Source organism: Dipodomys merriami, unplaced genomic scaffold (assembly GCF_024711535.1).
Source record: "Dipodomys merriami isolate MVZ:Mamm:240054 unplaced genomic scaffold, mDipMer1.0.p SCAF_4, whole genome shotgun sequence".
Classification (NCBI taxonomy): domain Eukaryota; kingdom Metazoa; phylum Chordata; class Mammalia; order Rodentia; family Heteromyidae; genus Dipodomys; species Dipodomys merriami.
This window is the reverse complement of record NW_027205603.1, coordinates 45,617,633-45,628,088: the sequence shown is the minus strand read 5'-3', so window position 1 is coordinate 45,628,088 and position 10,456 is coordinate 45,617,633.

The following is a 10,456-nucleotide window of genomic DNA, read 5'->3' as shown; positions in this document are numbered from 1 at the left end:
GTCCAACAACCCTCAAGGAGCTGAATTCTGTTGCCAACCACCTAGGCTTGGAAATGATTGTTTTCTGGTTAAGTTTTCATATGATGTCCCAGCCTGACTGATGATAACTTAGTGGAAACTTGTGAGAAACACTAAAGCAGAGAACCCAGTTTAAGCCATGCTTGTTATTCTGATCCACAGAAACTATACAAAACCCTTATTTGTTATCTTAAAATGATGCATTTCTGGTGATTTGTTTTTATCAGCAGATAACTAACATTGGCACTTACTTAGGAAAAATGTATTTCAAGCCTGTGATTTATTATTTACTTCACAGGATGCTTTAGTTTGGTCAATCCACAAAAATTTCATACAATGAAGGATACTGTGGTAAATTACCAGAGACTAGAAATTGTTGCTCATTGTCTTGTGGAAATTAATTTTGAAATAATTATAAATTGTCAACATCACCAGGTGATACATACATAAAATATATACATATAAAATATTAATTCTTCTCTAATGAAATAATAACTTTAAATAGTAAAAAGTGATATTTTCCATTTGATTATGATATATAAAAATATTATAAATTATTGATTAGATCAGTAGATTATGCTGGGAATTTTTTAGAGTCAGGCTAAACAGGCTTCATAAGGCAAAGCTTAATCAAACTTTCTATAAAAGTTGAGAGCATCATTTGCAGACATAATATACTATGTATAGTATAAAATAGTATACATTGGCTATATAATATACTGGTCCTCAGATCAGTTATAAAAATAATTTTCAACTTATTTCAACTTGCATGTACCAATTTTTAGTATGTATAAAATGCTAATATTTCGGAAAGATTGATGTTAACACCATTTACATGATTTCTAATTTTACAGTCTTCATCATATTTATGTCTACCTATGCTTTTTGTCTTTAAGTATCCCTATTTTTTAAAACTTTTTATTACATGCATGAGGACCTATATTCACACTGTAATATTATTTCAGCAACAATTTCCTAAAATAAGTTCCATTTCTTTATATATCTGTAACCTGCTCAAAATACTCCAAATGCATAAAATAACAGCACATGCTCTTGCAGGGTCCTGTCCACTGAGGCCCTCCATGATGCTTGCCATAGCCTTCCCACACAAAGCTGCAAATTTCACCTGGCGTATGGTGCTTACGAACAGATGAAGTTAGTACCCACCATTCCTTGGGCAAAATATTTTATGCCTTTAAGCTTTCAATTCTTCTATAGAACAAAGATAGTACTCTTCAAAAGTTGTATTACATTCAGCAGAGAAGAAAATGGCTTTTACATTTCAAAACTGAAAGGCAAAGGGGGGTGTATAGTCTCTTCATAAGTTGATTTTATCTTAACCTGAATGAAACTGAAACATTCTGAGATGTTGCCAAGAGAAAAACAAAGAGCAAGCTATTTTCTCAGCACAAAGACAATGCTTAAATTGGATTTAAGGACAGTAGAGAAGGAAGGAAGTGAATATGTTGTAAGACAGGAGACTGAAAACACACACAGTAAAAGGCTGAGTGGCTTTGAACTGTAGAGAAATGTCAGTGCCAAGAATGCTGAGTGCCAGCTATTTCTAAAGAGTTGTGAAGTGATGCAAGGTAGCCAGCCTTCTTGTCCCCAAACATAGTAGATTCTCTTATACACAGAAATTCTTATTGTAAATGTTACCTGGGGAAATCCAATATAAGGGACAGTTGGAGATTGCTTCTGGCATTGGAAAGATTAAAAAAGGCCCAGCTAATAGAATAGAATTAAACCATTGAGAACAGAACCTTAGGAGGAAATACAAAGCTGAAGAAACTGACTTGTGAAAGATTCCAAAATTTACCTACCTAGAATGTGAAGCAATAAGCAGAGCATGAAACTTGCAAAGGAATATAGAAGAAAAGGTTGAAGCCAATCATTTGTGAATCCCAAATGACAGAATAACTCCAATGTTAAGTAACAATCGCATTACTTAAATTGCATTACTTAAACATTTAAAGCATCTTGGAGTCCATTATTAAAACACTCAATACTGAATAGAATAAAATCTGAGATTTACAGTGTTTTAGGAATTATTTTCCTGGAAAGTAATTCACATGAAGAAACTCACTTATTTGGATTTGAATCATTTCTTAGCACCCAGAAACAATGAGTTAATTATAACAGCTTAGTAATCTGCTATAGTCAATATATTCTGTCTGTTGTCCATGCATATACAAATGCTAAGCCATAAGTTAAATGTATTGATATTCCATGATTAATGTTTTATTGTGAGAGTATAAAGCATTCTGGGAAGTGGGCGCCAGCTTGAATAGTTCTATCCTGTGGAGGCTTCTATGGGAATCTCATTCTGTATGTAAAAATGTCCCCAATGTGGGCTTTAACATAACAACATCCATCTCCCCAGCATCCTCTTCCCCTCTTCTCCCCCCCCCCCCGGCAAAACATAATATATTTCCCACTCATTTATTTGTTATTGTGGACAGTTTTCTCTTTATAGCTTAAGCTTCAAGAAATGGAAGATCTCCTTTTTTCTCTGCTGTTGTTTCTCTAGTACTTGTGGAACAGTTCCTAGAAATACTAGCATTTTATGGGACAGTAGATATCCCATAAATATCCAATGAATATTTGTTAATGAGTCCTAAACTAAGGTTGTGATTAGAAATGCCATACCCTCTTTTTTCTTGTTGGTCTTTTTTTTTTAGAGTTAAACTCATATCTTCTATGTCACTTGCTCCCCTGAAACTATATATCCTTTATCTGTTTGTGAATCATTCATTATGATTTCCAAGAAGGGTCTTTTTACACACAGAGAAATTCTTATAGATTCACACATACTTAAACCATATTTTAAAAACTAAGTTTATGAGGATTATCTCTTTGTAAAAGTATGCCTTGCAATATCGTAATGTCTTGGACTGTTCAGTCTGCTGTAACAAAATGTCTTAGATTGGGTATTTTAAAAACAGTAGACATTGTTTTACAGTAGACATTTTATTCCTCACAGTTCTGGAAATTGGGACATTTAAGATGATGATGCCAGCAAATTCCATGTGCAGTGAGGTTCTGGTTCCCATAGATTGCACCTTCTCACCGTGTCTTCAAGTGATGGAAGGGACAAACCAGCTCTTTTATAAGAGCATTAGGTCATGAGACATGACCTAATTATTTCCCAAAAGCTTAACTGCTTAATACTATTGCATAGGGGGTTTGATATCAACATAACATTGGGTGAGGGCCAATAGCAGGTGACTTTTATTATTCTTACTGTTTCATTATTATTGGGGAATAATTGTAGCTTCTCAAGTTTACCCACTTTATTTTTTAAAGGTTAGAGAATAATTTCCATGACAGGTACCTTATCACTGGTCTCTCCTGTAATGAACCAATTCATTTCCCCCTCCTTGGGATTCTCAGCTGCCATCTTTGATAGCTGTGTTGTCACCAGGTCTTTTCACTTAGTGACTTTCTCCCTATATGACAACTGCTCAGTTGTCTCCCCTAGGCATCATTCTCTTCTATTTTTCAAGATCACTCTGAAACCAAAACCGTTAAAATTAAGCTCCCTCCAAGATCCTGTACTTAATTTAATACTTATTGTGGTCTTTTCTTAAAATCTGACCACACTCACAGCCTCTGTCCCTCCTGTACCTCCATTAAACCGTGTAAGCACTGCCCCTCTGAAATTGGCTCTTGTCAAGAGAACTTGCAGAGTCTGAAGACTGTGCCATGTGCTATCACAGACACTTGCTTATAAGGAGATTAGGTTAACACAGAGTGACCTCCTCAAGCCCAGAGATCATGTTACATTATTAGCTTTCTGTCTTGAGCATGGGGCACAAAGATGGTGTACATTGGCTGGTCAGTGTCTCCTATGGAAATGATTTGTTGACAACAAGTTGAGTTCACATTTCCATGACTCCATTTCACTGTTTGCACTCTCTAGTACAGAGCTGCTCATTTCCTTTCTACACCACACTCAAAAGGGTTCTTCTGGGTACCAAACCTCTTAGAAAGAGCAATTACATTTCCATTTCACTTTTTTCAACTCTCAAATGATGCAAGGAACCTCATGATGTGTAGGTGATGAATATTTTACTGTTAAATCAGAACTACCTACCTACTATTTGTATGATGTAGGGGATGATTTTTCCATCTATAAACTTTTTTTCTTATTTATAAATACAAAGAAACAAATGAACAATCCAAAGAAAAGGAAGTGTATGAAGAAAGAGCAATGTTTGCCCTGGTAGGGTCTCAGGCATTTGGTAATTGAATAAACTTATATATGAAATTCCTCACACACATAAATGTAAATTACAATATCATTTTAAAAGAGTTGGAGTATAATTTTACATAATTTTATTTATGTATAAACATAGGTCAGCATTACTTTTTATTAAATGATTATTATTGTCAAAGTTTGCAAATTTACACTCGGAATCAGAAAGTGATTCAAGGATCAAAAGAAAAGTATATAAATGCACTCATAATTAAAATGTCATAATAATAAAACTTGCTTAGTACTTTTGATTTCTTGAGGCTTAGAAACAAACAACTCGCTCAGCATATTTTGGCAGTGCTTCTTTTTAAAAAACAAGAAGGTTAACTACCAAATTATGAGGACAGCAAATGGAAAATAACGACTGTAATGCAGCTAAATAAAGATAGGAACACACATGCTATATTGGAAATCAAACTAGTACATTTTAAATTGGAGGTTGTGTGGGTTATTTTTTTCACTTTTTTATATTGGATAATTTTTCCAAGAGTCTTATTACACTTGAAAAGGAATTCCAATTTTTGGTTCTTTCCCCAGAAAAGTATGACCAGTTTTTTAAAAAAACAACAACACAACTCTATGACGTCTATTGACAGAGAAATAAATATGATCTTCTATTTTAGTCCTATTTAAATATATGTGGTATATAAAGGTATGATTATGACTAAAAATACAAATTCCATGTTAAGAAATTTCATCCTTAGTATATAGCATGTAGGAATGTAGTAAGAAACTAGGATTTACATAGCATGTGAAATAATATTCCACAGTTTAACTGAAGAAATAATGCAGGCTTTGTCCATTGATAGAAAGAAACATAAAGGAAACCATCCCCTATAGTACAGAGATACTCCTATTCCACATAACTTAGATGTGAAGACTTTAAGAATGGTCCAAGGTTTTCCAAATGTAGGAGGAAATAAAGTAGACAAATACTACTATAAATAACTATAAAATTCCTAGAGTTTTTGTATATTAATATATGAACTGACTTATTACCAGGCATAGTGGTAGTATTCAAAAGACTATATTTGCAAAAATCAGTGAAGAAAACAGAATGCAAGAATAAAAGAAAGATATGGAACCAACCCGATGCCCCTCTGAAGATGAATGGATCAAGAAAATGTGGTATATATACACAATGGATTTCTATGCCTCCATCAGAAAGAATGACATTGCCCCATTTGTTAGGAAGTGGAACATACAAAGCAACAAAGATATCATCTTATAAATATGTTAGAAATAATGACAAGAAAGAAAAACCATGTGAGTCTTTATCTTGGGGTTCATTTCTCCTAACATCAACTTATCTGACCATTTCTGCTTGTCTCAGACATATACTAGTTATTGCAAATAAGGGAAACCATGGGACCTATGTTTCTTTGGGCCTGGCTTACTTCACTTAATATAATTTAAAGAAATGCAAATCAAAACAACATTGAGATACCACCTCACTCCAGTTAGAATGGCTATAATCAAGAACTCTAATAACAACAGATGCTGGAGGGGATGTGGACAGAAGGGAACCCTACTGCATTGTTGGTGAGAGTGTAAACTTGTTCAACCACTTTGGAAAGTAGTATGGAGGCTCCTCAAAAGACCACATAGAGCTCCCCTATGACCTAGCAATCCCACTTTTGGGCATTTACCCAAATGATTACAAACAAGACCATACTAAAGCTACCAGCACAACTATGTTTATCACAGCATTATTTACCATAGCTAAGAGATGGAACCAACCCAGATGCCCCTCAGTAGATGAATGGATCAAGAAAATGTGGTAGATATATATACATAATGGAATTCTATGCCTCCATCAGAAAGAATATTGCCCCATTTGTTAGGAAATGGAAAGACTGAGCACATTACTTTTTACACTGGTTCCAGGGCTCAGTGAATAGCTCCACTAATCTTCCTGAGATCCTTTAGATATGGGAGCCATTTCCTTTCTTGTCCCAAGACTCCTCCCTAAGTTTCAAATCACTCAGTAGGAAATAGCAGGCGCCTGGGCTTTCCCTGTCCGCTGGTTGCTCCTCATCGCCTAGGCTCATTACTTTTGCTACACTTCTGATGGCTCAGTTTGGCTTGTTTCAAACAAACTTTTTAATCAGTGTTTTCCAAACTATTAGAATGGAAAAAAGATGTTATGAAGAAATGATTTTAAAATGAAGCACCTTTGAACAATTAGCATATACAAAATTAAATGACAGCTATAAAACAGGTCCTATTCTAGGTGTGGGTGCTAGTTAGGGCGGGTAGGATGAGTCAAAAAGGAAAAATGAAGGAAAGTGAAGATAGTAAAAATGCTTTCTGTGTGTGTGAAAATAGAAAAAATGAAGCTTGCTGAGATAAGTTTGGGAAGGGGAAAGGTTAATGAGACTGACGGTGGTGAGTTTGACTAGGATACATTATATGTATATATGGATATGTCAAGATGAAACTTTCTTCAAGTAATTGATGCTAATAAAGATATAGAGAAACAAGACAAGACTATGGGGAAATAAGTTTGTAGAAACTGAATTAGTCAAAGTTAGACATGTCTTCACTGTGGAGGGTCTCAAGTTTTAGATATGTATATCTAAGATAGAGCAAAAGTGTGGAATATTTCTCAGACTCATTTGATTGTGAGATACTTTTCAATGGAGAATTCTTTGAGACAATGTTTTGGACAGATGTTATATAATATTAACACCACATACTTACAAAGCAATTTTTTTTCTTTAGCAGACCTGGTATGGATGTGAGAGGATAGAACGATGAAGTGATGAAGTAGGAAATGGGGAAAAAATATTGCAAGAACTTTGAATTAGCCACATTTCTACATATTTAAGACAGTAAGACCATTTTTCTTGGCTAGAATCCCTTTTTCCTTCTAAGAATGCCTGATTGAAGTGCTTAAGCTGATAGTAGAAGATTTATAGATTTTGAGTGCCATAAATGCTCCAGTTCTTGCTGACTCTATTCCTCCCAAGACTGTTCATGTGGTTCATAAGGCTATACAATTTTAATCAGATAGACGGCTAGATAATTTAGACATGCAGTAGTAAAATGATACAGAGACTTTGTAAGTAAAGTTACTCTTAAAATCTTACATTCCAGGCTTCGAAAAGTTAAATACCTCCTACATAGTGATTAAAAAGATGGTAATAGGGCTTCCTCTCTGATCAAATCCCTATGATCCAAATTGTTTTGAGTCAGGAAAAGCCATGTTGTAAGCCTGTGACTAACTGAAGAAACTCACTTCACTTAAACCAAATGGACTTACTATTAAAAAATTATCTTTAATTGTACAAAGGAGTTGCCAAACAGACTTTTTTTTTTAATTGTATTTTATTTTATTTGAGAACATACTGTACAGGGGGGCTACAATTACATGGGCAGGATAATGCATACATTTCTTACCAAGCATTGCAGCCTCCTCCTTTGTTTACCCTTCACTTCCCTTCCCCGCCTCCCCCCTCCCCCCACCCAATTTTACCCCCCTCCCCCCACCCAATTATACCCCCCTCCCCCCCCCCCACACCGACATTGTAAAGCTGGTTTTGACATGACATTTTGTACTTCTCATTGTTGCAACAGGTCCACCTGAATCCTTAAACGACTTGTTTGTCCCCATCTCCTCCACATGTTATACTGACATCAAATATAGTGAAAGCGGGGGTTACACTGTGGGGGAGGGACATACAAAGTAACAAAGAAATAATCTTATAAATGCGTTAGAAACACATGCATGAAAGAAACGAAAACATTAAAATACATATTTAAGGGTTCATTTTCCTAACATCACATTATCTGACATTTTCCGCTTGCAATATCTATACTAGATATTGCAAATAAGGGAAACCATGGGACCTATGCTTCTTTGGGCCTGGCTTACTTCACTTAATATAATTTTTTCCAAACCTTTCCATTTCCTAACAAATGGGGAAATGTCATTCTTTCTGATGGAGGCATAGAATTCCATTGTGTATATATACCACATTTTCTTGATCCATTCATCTACTGAGGGGCATCTGGGTTGGTTCCATATCTTAGCTATGGTAAATAATGCTGCAATAAACATAGTTGTGCTGGTAGCTTTAGTGTGGTCTTGTTTGTAAACATTTGGGTAAATGCCCAAAAGTGGGATTGCTGGATCATAGGGGAGATCTATGTGAAGTCTTCTGAGGAACCTCCATACTGCTTTCCAAAGTGGTTGAACAAGTTTACATTCCCACCAACAATGAAGTAAGGTTCCTTTCTGTCCACATCCCCTCCAGCATCTGTTGTTGTTAGAGTTCTTGATTTTTGCTGTTCTAACTGGAGTGAGGTGATATCTCAATGTTGTTTTGATTTGCATTTCTTTTATGGCTAGGGATGTTGAACATTTCTTCATGTGTCTATTGGCCATCCTTGTTTCTTCTTCAGAGAAGCTTCTCTTTAAGTCTTTCGCCCACTTATTTATTGGGCAGTTGTTTCTTTGAGGATTTGTTGTTGGGTGGTTTAATTTTTTGAGTTCCAAGTATATTTTAGATATGAGACCCTTGTCCGTTGTATGGCTAGTAAAGATCTTCTCCCAATCCGTGGGCTTTCTATTGATCTTGCCAGCTATGTCATTTGCCCTGCAGAAGCTCTGCAATCTTATGCAATCCCATTTGTCCAACCTTTCTTTGATTTGTTGTGCTTCCGGGTCTCTATTCAGAAAATTTCGACCTGAGCCAAGGAGACCTAGGGTTTCTCCTATTCCATCCTGTAATGTTTTCAGAGTGTCTGCTTTGAGTTCAAGGTCTTTGATCCATTTGGAGTTGATTCTGGTGCAGGGTGATATATAAGGATCTAGCTTTAGTTTTCTACAAGTAGTTAACCAATTTTGCCAGCACCATTTACTGAAGAGGCTGTCTTTCTTCCATTCTATTGTTTTAGCTTCCTTATCGAAGATTAGATGGCTATAGGTCTGTAGGTTCATTTCTGGGTTTTCAATTCTATTCCATTGGTCCTGAGGTCTGTTCTTATGCCAATACCAAGCTGTTTTGATTACTATGGCTTTATAGTAGAGTTTGAAATTTGGTATTGATATTCCTCCAGCAGTGTTCTTTCCGTTGAGGAGCGTTTTTGCTATTCGGGGTCTTTTATTGTTCCATATGAATTTTTGGATTGCCTCCTCTATTTCCTTGAAGAATGAGGGTGGAATTTTGATAGGTATCGCGTTGAATTTGTAGATAGCCTTGGGAAGTATTGCCATTTTCACGATGTTAATCTTGCCAATCCAGGAGCATGGGAGGTTTTGCCATTTTTTAAGTTCTGTGTTGATTTCCTTTTTCAAGATTTTAAAGTTTTCATCATAGAGGTCCTTCACTTCTTTGGTTAAGTTAATTCCTAGGTATTTTATTTTTTGTGGGGCTATTACAAATGGAGTTGCTTTCCTAATTTCAGCCACACTTTTCTCATTGCCAAACAGACTTTTAAAGATTATTCCAATAGTGTGTCAGAGATAACCATTCCTTCTAAATAAATAACCTGTCTCACTCTATATTTAAAAATGCAAAAACCTGGAAGAATGTTTGTCCAAACCTGGATAATCTAAATTTTATTCTTCAAGTTTATTAACCTTATTTGAATTATGACACTAAGGGACTACTACATTATTTTATCTTATCTTCTGAGAGACATTTTTAAATATTTTTTTGTTTCTTCTTACTTGATGGAAATCCATTTAAAGCACATATAATACTAAAGAATTAGGTTATCATTTGAGTTTCTGGAGCTTATAATATTATTAGAGTAATTGGATGATTATAAAATGATTACTAAATTGGAGTAAATGGGGTATGGCAGAAAGATATTATTATTTTGACAAAATTGATGTAAGATGCTGTGGTGATTATAAAGACTTTTGAAGTAGATAGAAATAGGACTGTCTCAGAGGCTATAAAGGATTTGAAGGGCAAGAGGAAAGATGACTTGAGGACATCCACTGAATTAAGAAGGTCCCACCCATTGCAAGTCCAAAGGTGAAAAGGTATAAACTTAGTCATCTGCTGTAAGTTCAAGTTCTTTTTGTACCAGCATAATGATGAGTGGTTACCTGGGAAACACTATGCCTAATATCCTAAGTATTCACAAGTGATCAAAAAACAGGTTTATGAGAGTAGAAACCAAAATTCTCATTGCAGAGGCAAGTAATCTTACAAGATAGTTGAT